Source organism: Lemur catta, chromosome 22 (assembly GCF_020740605.2).
Source record: "Lemur catta isolate mLemCat1 chromosome 22, mLemCat1.pri, whole genome shotgun sequence".
Taxonomy (NCBI): domain Eukaryota; kingdom Metazoa; phylum Chordata; class Mammalia; order Primates; family Lemuridae; genus Lemur; species Lemur catta.
In genome coordinates this window covers 19,649,423-19,659,600 of record NC_059149.1, presented here as the reverse complement: position 1 = coordinate 19,659,600, position 10,178 = coordinate 19,649,423, and positions in this window count along the sequence as shown.

The window sequence follows — 10,178 nt, the reverse complement described above, 5'->3', positions numbered from 1 at the left end:
TAGAATATAAAAAGATGGCTGGGAGAATGTTAACCAAAACGTTGACCGTGGTTCCCCCTGGATATTAGCAAGTGCTGTTTTAATTTTGAAAGCACAAAACATTATTAATAGTTATGAGCATTTGTACTTGTAATCCCACTTGGTGAGGATGAAGGTGAGGTTAACTTGCTCCAGGTTGCACTCACAGAAGGGGAACTTGGGGGGCAAGTGGAATTGATGCAAACCTGAAGCTCATGCTGCCTAACATGCTTGGAGTCCTTCGCCTCTGACCAGGAGTCTGTGAGGGTCCATGAGCTGTGGCAGGCTGGCTCGTTAGCTTGCAAGCAAGGTAAAAAAATCCCCCTCCGTGGTTCTTGATGACAGTGTACTGCACTTGAGTTGTAAGTATGCCTTGAGCTACTGATTCCTCAACCTTGGGGCACCTAAGCAAGTCCTAGGCATGCAACCCTCCAGCCCCCAAGCCAGCTGCCTCCCACTAGCCTCTGGGGCTCCTTGGAGGGCAGGCTTGAGCAGAGTGGGATAGACTGCATCTCCCTGTGGTCTCACCAGGGTGGGGAAGGAGGTGGGGCACACAAGGCATGGAGCAAGTTGGTACAAATCACTGGCCCTGCAGACCAGAAGGTACCTGAGCCAAGTAGATCTTGCCTATCTCAAATACCAAATCCACATAAAGATATCTAGCCACTCAGTCCTCATTGGTGGGCCCTCTCAATTCTTTTTCACCAGGACCCAAATGTGTCTCACTGGTAGCACTAACACCTAGAACTTGCTGCACCCTTAGGAAGGTTGAGCAAGACCAAGCAGGTGCCCTAGCATCCGGCCTTCTGGAGATCTCACCTCTGTCTGGGTGGACAAGGGACCTGTGGCATAGCTGGAGTGTATGTTCTAGGTACTACGGAGCCCAGCACACAGCCCCACTGCAGAGGTGGGTGAGAGGCATGGGGGCAGTGTGGGCTCCCAGTGAATTCAGCTCCAGGTAGCAGCCAGAACCTTCACATACAACTGACTCCTCTATCCACTTGTAGCTGACAGGCCAATTTGGAGGCATCCAAGCTAGCTGCCTGTGACTGTTCTAACAATGTATGTGCTTTCTGCAAAGTAAGGCATCATTATTTTGAAAATACTTGATATGCAAATTTTGACTGAATTCAAAACACTTTTCCCGATATTTTAGTATTACATTTTTCAATGAAAGAAAAGGCTATTAATCTTCAAATATAATTTCAGTATTCTGTAAATTCCTGAATGGTTGTCAATATATTTCTTTAAATTTATCACCCAATTAAACATACAAAATTGATGTTCAATGATTTTCAAAAATTTAAAGCGATTATAAAGTCTTGATCAAGAATTGTGTATAGGCTGGGCGCGGTGGCTCATGCCTGTAATCCTAGCACTCTGGGAGGCCGAGGCGGGTGGATCGCTCGAGGTCAGGAGTTCGAGACCCAGCCTGAGCAAGAGATCCCCCCCCCCCCCCCCCCCCCGTCTCTACCAAAAATAGAGAGAAATGATTTGGACAGCTAAAAAAAAAATCTATATAGAAAAAATTATCCAGGCATGGTGGCGCATGCCTGTAGTCCCAGCTACTCGGGAGGCTGAGGCAGTAGGATCGCTTGAGCCCAGGAGTTTGAGGTTGCTGTGAGCTAGGCTGATGCCACGGCACTCACTCTAGCCCGGGCAGCAAAGGGAGACCTCTGTCGCAAAAAAAAAAAAAAAAAAAAAAAGAATCGTGAATAGCAATTTCAAATAGAAAATATACTATAAAAAATGTTAAGTCTGTAGTTTAAAATATTTGATGTGTAATATCTTCCCTGGTACTTTGTCTTTTGTTCATAATTTATACATTTTAAATAATTATTTAATATAAAGAAAACGTAATGAATTTTTCACAAATCCTCACATCCACTCCAGTTTACCTTGGCATCCCTTACAAACACTGTCCTTGCCTACGTGTGCCGTGGCATGCAAACGGGTTGGAACACATCAAAGCTCTGATTCCTCCATCACCAGCTAGGTTGATGGGGGACAAGTTGCTTAACCTCCTTGTGCCTTCCATATCTGCCTTTGTAAAATGAGGGTTTAGTCCCAATTTTCTCTAAGGGTTCCTCTAGCTTTATAAATCTACATTTAAACTTTATTTCAGGTTAGCAGGGAACTCAGCAGTGACCAGCACCTACGTGTGGTTGGACATATCAGGACCATTGTAGTGTGTGTTACTCATACACGTAACATGGGTGAATCCAGTCAAAATTTTCATACCAAGTATTTCAAAATGTTGATGCTCATTGGCAGAAAGCACACTGAGCAGTCACGGGCAGCTAGCTAAGATGTCCGCAAAACTGCCCGTCAGCTGCAAATGACATTGTTTTTGTACATCCATAACATATGTAATACCATGTTTATTTTATATACATACACAGAACTTAAATATATATGTCATTTGTACACACAGATTGACAGTAAATATGTTTAATTTTGAAAACATGTAGTACCTGAGGTTCAATGCCAACCCTATTTGAATTTCAGAAAAACATAATAAATTCAACTTATGCTCTATGATAGTCCAGTGAGCTACAGAATTTCAGCCCTTCCCATATTAAACAAATGAGACTGGGTTGATAGCATTATTTCAAAATACTATGATGAGAGATAGGAGTCCTAACAAGTCAACATGCCCAAGGTGTGAGGGGGTGAGTGAAATCTCACTACGTCAAGGAGCAATAACCAATGAGAAATAACTTGATGCCAATACCAGTTTGTTTTTCACATACTCTGGTACAATGGACTGTATTACCAAATGGAATAACAGACTTTTTACCTTAGTTACTGAGAAACAGTCTGTCAATCTAACATCCAGTGATTGGCTCTGTCATTATCAGTAGAGACTTAAATTTATTGTCTTAGTACAGAAAATCAAGTTGCAGTATTTGAGTTTAATTACATTTTTGTTTCTAATTATTAACTTACAGTTGCTGGGTGGGATCCATCTTCATGGATCTTAAGAAATGAAACAGAATCCTCCTTTCCATTTTTTTTCCTTTTTCCACTCCTGGTCACATATACCCACACTCCCTCTCTGGTGACAATTGTGTCACCAGAAGGAAGTTGCTATCATCAAACAGGATCAATTAAATCATTGCGTTGAGCAAGGGCTGTTAAAAGTTGGTTGATACAAGAGTTTGAAGCTAGACTTTGCAGCTATTTGGAAAAAGACATAATTCTCTTGTCTCTGTTTACAGAGAATGTTATAATCAATTTTTCACTCTTAGTAAAGCCTATTAGTTTTCCTCAGAAGAGCCAGCACAGGGTTAGTAACAAAGGCTCAATTCAAAGATAGCTATGAAAACACTGAGAAGAGGATAAATGTGTTCTCTGGCTGCAGGTGAATAAAGGTTGGATACTCCATGGCTTCCACTTTGCCCATGTACCTTGGGGTTAGGATGAGGGGGTGTGTGAGTAGTAACTAACAGCAGGGCTGGGGCAATAGTAATTAATAACTACAGGGTTGACTCAGGTGCTAAGGCAAATTCCTTAAACATTCGGGTACAGAGTGGTTTGTGTCCATATGGCTTAGCTCACAAACCACCAAAAAGTGGCTGATCACAGATTCTGTGAATCATTCATAGGCTTTAAATTCTGTTAGCAGCTACTCTTGACTGCTTGTTCCTATCACCATGAGCACTATCAGCAGGTAGGCAAATGAAGGAAATTAGGCTGAAATAAAATGTTCCATGCTAATATCTCTAAAACAGGAATAAAAACTAGGATGGGAAAGAGATTACAATATTGTAATGACTTGTAGATTTTTTTCCACAAATTAGTTACCAGTTATTCCTAACTAGCACCCTCTGAAAACTTTACAAGCTTCCTGACTGTTGAATATTTAACCATGATTTTACAGTAAATTATCATTTCATTGAGTATCTTACAATTTTTAACACTGTAATTGTATTGATTTTAAAAATCTCTGTGTATTTACTACACTCACGAGAATAGCAGCTAATCTGATGAGTTCTGAAAGAGATTTTTGGATGCTGGCTGTGTAAAGCTTCAGCTATCTTTGCATACTCCTTGCAAACCCTGCCTAATGGGAAATACCACAAAATCCTCTAAGAGCACATTGTAGAAAGCCTTGGTAAAGCCATAATTAACGGGTCAGCTGTAATTAGTGGGGCAGCAGAGTTTATTAGTACTGTTAAAGCTGAATTACAGACCACTTGGCAAGCTTATAGAGGCTTACTGAGGACGTGGATTTTCTGTCTTCTCCTAGGTTGCCTATCTCCCCAGCAGGTGCCTTTTGGCACGCGGCCACACTTGTGGCCACACTTGCGGCAGCACACATGGCAGAGATTCAAAGGCAGCAAGCCTGCCCTCTTGGAAAAGCACAGGCTACACAACAGGCCGCCGGGGTAATATACTGTGGGTTGCTCTTGAAGATCAAGGGAAAATTTGACTCAGCACAATGGGTTATGTAAAAATATTTAAAACCAGGACACAGAGGAAGAATTAGACAAACTCTTCCAGGCTACAGCAAGCATAGCTAAAAACTGTGGTGTGTGGCTCACCTGAGTGGTGTGTGGCTAGGAGGGAGGGAAGTAGAGCAAATAATCATCTGGCTTTTGATGTTTCAGTCACCCACGTTAAACAGAAGTCTCGGGGTTCTGAACTGCCTGGCCAAGCAGGTGGCATGGGGCTTCAGTGGTGAGCTTGTTTGCTGGTGGTGGGCAAGCTCCTAGCTGCTCCTGCTCTCAGAGAAAGCCACCATATCGTGCTCTTCCTCAAAGAACAGTGCAGACAGTTCTAGCCCATGGTGATCAGTCTAAGGGCAGCAAGTCCTCAAGCCACACATGGCAGAAGGGCCCACAGAACCTACATTATTACATTGAATACAAATTTTCAATGGATACAGTCAAGTACAAACTCAACCAGTTATGTACAGATTGAAGCACCCATGTGCCCAGTCAGCTTAAGTAACTCCAAGCCAGAGGTCCCCAACCATTTTGGCACCAGGGACTGGTTTCATTGAAGACAATTTTTCCATGGACCAGGGGTGGGTGTGTATGTGATGTGGAGCTCAGGTAGTGATGCATGGCCCATTTCCTAACAGGCCACAGACTGGTACTGGGCTATGGCCCAGGGGGTGGGGACTGCAGCTCTAAGCAGTCATAAGCCCTTTTCCACTGGCTTCTCAAGTATGGCTTTCAATTAGTATTGTCCTCTAACCCAACCCCTTCCCAACAGCAGTAGGATCATCTTACTGAACTTGATTTTGTCATTGTGGTATATATTGCTTATGTCCTCAAAATAAGGCAAATCATTCCACTGATTGACCCTTTATCATTCCCCAACACTCTACCCTGATGTTAAAATACACTGCTAACCCATTTTGTCTATGCAGAGCAAACTTCGATTTTCCAAGGTATGGTAAAAGAACAGTAATCTCCCTGTCACAGACTGTGTTGGAGGAGGTGAAGCCTTGGGATATTTGGCCTTCTATTTGCAGAGATAAATAGGCAGAGGAGAATCCATTTGCTTTGAAGAAGAGCTGACATAAAGTTGCTTTTGTTTCCCTTAAGCTAGAGGTTAATGTAGCCACCAGGCAGTAATAATGGTGGTGATTTAATAATTACCTCTATTCTAGAACAACAGTTTATTTGGAAAAACCTACCTACCTCTTTTGCTTTTAACATGTCAGTATCTGACACTGAAATTGGCAATGTGAGAATACTGTGGATAGGCAACGTAAAGCACTGGAGTTATTACTCAAGTAGTGAATACTGTAGGCAAGCTGTGACACAATGATGACAAATACTGAGCCCCAACTCTGCCAGGCCCTGTTCGGCTGCTGAAAACACAGGCTGAACAAGGCAGATGTAAGATTTTACTCTTTAACAAAGAGAGATGGATGTGAATACAAAGACTATGATAGTTTCAAATAGTGACAAGTGCAGGAAGAAAAAAGATGATGTGATAGAGAATAACCGGAGAGTGTGAGACAAATTTGATGGAAACTAGAAATCTACTTAAGTTCAATGAACCCCAAGCATGACAAACACACACACAAAGACTATAATCAAATGGCTAAAAATCAGGGATAAAGAACAAAACTTAAAAGCAGCCAGATAAAAGACACATAACACAGAGAAGAAAAATAACAGCAGATCTCACCAAAAACACATGTAGTCCAGAAGATAATGAAATAACATTGTTAATGCTCTGAAAGAAAAACAACCATTAAACTAAATTTCTATATTGAGTCAAAAGACGACCTAAATGAAGGGAAAGCTCTATAATGTACATGGATTGGAAAACCCAATGTTGTTTACATTTACATTCCTCCAAACTGATCTATATGTTCAACACAATTCCAATAAAAATCCCAGCAGGTTTTTGGTTTATGAAAACTAAGAAGTTGGTTCTAAATTGGAAATGCAAAATATGGAAACGCAAAGGACACAGAATAGCCAAAACTTTGAGAAAGAAGAGGATTTATGATGCTTAATTTCAAGATTTACTATAAAGCTACAGTAGTCAAGACAGTATAATACTGATATAAGAATAAACATATAAATCAATGGAACATAATAGATGTAGACCCACACATATATGGTTAATTAACATCCACAAAGGTGACTGATAATAGGGAAAGGAAAGTCTTTTCAACAAATGGGGCTGGTGCTGTATTTCTATTAATATATAGGAGGAAAATAAAACTTAATCCTTACCTTACACCATACTAAAAAAATTACTTAAAATAGATGATAGACCTAAATGTAAATGCTAACCATATAACTTCTAGAGGAAAACACACACAAAAAAACCCCTCAATAATCTTGGCATAGGCAAAGATTTCTTAAGACACAAAGTACCAACCATTAAAAATGTATATAATAATTAACATCTTCTGATCTTAGAGAAATAAAAATGCAAGCCACAGACTGGGAGAATATATTTACAATAAATATTTATGACAAAGAACTATTATCCAGAACATATAAAGAATTCTTAGAACTTAAGTTGTCATTAGGATAAATTTCTAGAAATTAAATTGCTTTGTCAAAGAATATATCTTGAAAAATTTTAGTACATATTGCCAAACTACAGGTGGTACCAATTTTTATGGACCTTTTTAGTGAGAAATGGAAGCAGCAGTCTCTGTCCAGAAACCCTTAGTAAATATTCTTAAATTTGATTAAAAACTAGTCTTTTTGAAAGGTTTTCCAATGACTAGTTTAAAATCAATTTATCCCATGTACCATTGAATTTACTGCATTTTAAATTCCATGTTAATTTCAAATCATAACAATGAATATGACTTACCTATTAGCAGACTTGAAAAGGAATAGCTAAGTATGTATTTTTTCAGCTGAAACCTTTCTGTCTGAAATATACTATTATTATAAGAGTATTCCACCTGTCAAAACTGTTGAAGTAGAGAAGAGTCAATTTGCCGTAACTAAATAAAATGTCCAATCCTTCTCAGTATTTCAGCATATTAAAGACTTTGAACCTCTCTCTGGAATACCTAGAAAATTTATTCATTATTCAGTAGATATTGAACACCTTCTACATTCCAGGAACTGCTCTAAAGACTAGAGATATTGCAGTGGACAAAGAGAAAAATTCCTGTCCTTACGGAGCTTATATTCTAATTGAGGGAGTGACAGACAGACAAAAGTATATAGTGTTAATACCTGTGTCTTAAACATTTTTGGGAGATGTGGGGGCAGTAAGGGTGAGAGAATGGAAAGATTGGGTGATAATTAAACTGACACTGTGGGAAAACTGCACATCTAAGATCCACGACAATAAAGGCTCTTTAGCTTCTGCCTCCTTAGCTAAGAAAATGAAAACTCACAAAGAATATTTAGCCAGGACATGTTCACAAAGAACACACAGAAGCAACTGTGGGTTCTGGTAGACATTCGGTATTTAAAATTCTGCCCTGGAAATTGATTTAAAATATGTTGGTTAGAACATTGAAAAGTAAGCAAAACATCACTACAGGTTGAGCATCCCAAATCCAAAAATCCGAAATGTTCCAAAATGTGAAACTTTTTGAGTGCTGACATGAAAGTAAATGCTCACTGGAGCATTTCAGATTCTGAATCTGGGATGCTCAACTGCTGTAGTGCAAATATTCCACAATCTCAAATGCTTCTGGCCCCAAGGCATTTTGGATAAGAAATACTTAACCTGAATTGTCTGAGAAAAATTTTGGCTCTTCTTTTCCTGTGCCTCTTCCTCTGACTTGGATATATACCTTAAATTTGTACAGCACTTATAGTCAAACATTTTTATGAACACTACTTCAATTGATAGAATAATCTATGCCTATTTCTAGTCTAGGAAAATTCTGAATATAACTCTGAGACAAAGGTGATAGTCACACTGGTGAGTGAAATTTTTGTAAATAGTGACAGAGATGGGAGAACTCTAAGTTTATGCGTTCACTGTTTCACTAAAAGGGAGGTTTAACAAAAATGTTGAATACTACCACTGTGAATTGATGTAGCACTTTATATCTTTCAAAGCCTTTCTATGTTACCTGATCAACAGAAAAGCCTTAAGCAGGTAGCTATACTCTGGAGATACAGTTATTAAAGTTGAGGATTTCTACCAAAATAACTTAATATTACAATTATGATTTATTTTCAAATTAATCACGTGACTTGTTACACATGTATATAAGGGACTACACTTAAGAAAAGCCTCAATGCAAGAAATGCATTTAGTATGTAAAAGAGATATAACAGAACTCCATTGTATGGAAACTTTATGCTGTGATTAATTTTTTAAATAACCAAATCAATAGCTCTCTAAATTGCTGGCCCAAAATTTGTTACATTTCTAAGTCTGTGAAGATGAAATGAAATGAACTGGTAAGACAATTAGAAACACATATATATAAGCTGACTATCCCTCAACCAAAATGCTTAGAACCAGAAGTGTTTGGATTTTGAAAGTTTTCAAACTTTTGAATATGATCCCTAATGTGTGAAAATACAAAATGCCAAAATGCTCCAACAAGTATTTCTTTTGAGCATAGAGCATTTCAGATGCGATACTCAACGTGTGTGTGTGTGTGTGTGTGTGTGTGTGTGTGTGTGTGTGTGTGTGTGTGTGTGTGTGTACACATGCATCAAAGTCATTTGTAGGCACAGAGCTTCCTTCTGTTCCTTAATTTTCAGAAAATGAGCCAGTTGAAAATCAGGGAATGTTACAGTAACAATTAGAGTTGCACAAAAACAGGAAATGCTGGCTTTTCCAGTCAAGGCACCTGGGCACCTAACATTTGTATAGTGAAATAAGTAAAATCCAGAGTCAATATCCTTTTGACAAATGAGCTACTTATTTTAAAGAAAAATGAACAAGAAACAAGTCAGTGTAATTTTGAGTAAATATAAGACTATTTTCTATATAGTACATGTATTATTCATGCTTTTTATTTTCTGTGTTTTATGATGTTTTGACATCTTAAAAAGCTTGCTGGTTAGTGAGGAACCACCCCTCACAGGGCTAGCCCATTCTAGAGATAGTAAAGGGCTTGGCCAAGAGCAGTTCTTTCATACACAAACCAATCAATCCCAGGTCTACAGCTCTCCTCACATACAAAGCGTGTATTTCCCCTGCCCTAACTCATCCCAGGGCAAGGTACCAGGCAATCAGAGACTATAACCTATAGCCAAAAGCCCACGGGAATTATTCACACTAGCCAATCTTAAACTGTTTGCCTTGCCTTTCCTGAGGAAACTTTAATAAAGGCTCTCACTAGGCTTTCCCGTTGCTCGTTTCCTGCCACCCAACCAAAATTTGGTGCTTTCCCCTAAGACCCTATGGGGATATGGTGACCTCCTCTCTAGAACCTGAGTATAATAAACTTCTTCCTTGCAAGTCTAATTCTCATTTTCTCCTGTGGCCACACTGAATTTTATCATACCATATCCAACTTTTACATTCTTAGAACAGTATATAAAATACATGTAACTAAGAAATAATAGAGTGTATGTTTCACTGCAAGAAAAATGGTCTCAAGTTCAATCACTCTTTCTGGCTAATCATATGTCATTTTTCATGTCCTGATTTTTTTTACATTTAAAACTGTCAAGCCATGATTCTGGAACAGATTCTAAAGTATAAATTGAGTATGTTAATTTAAATGAAAATACAATTCAGAG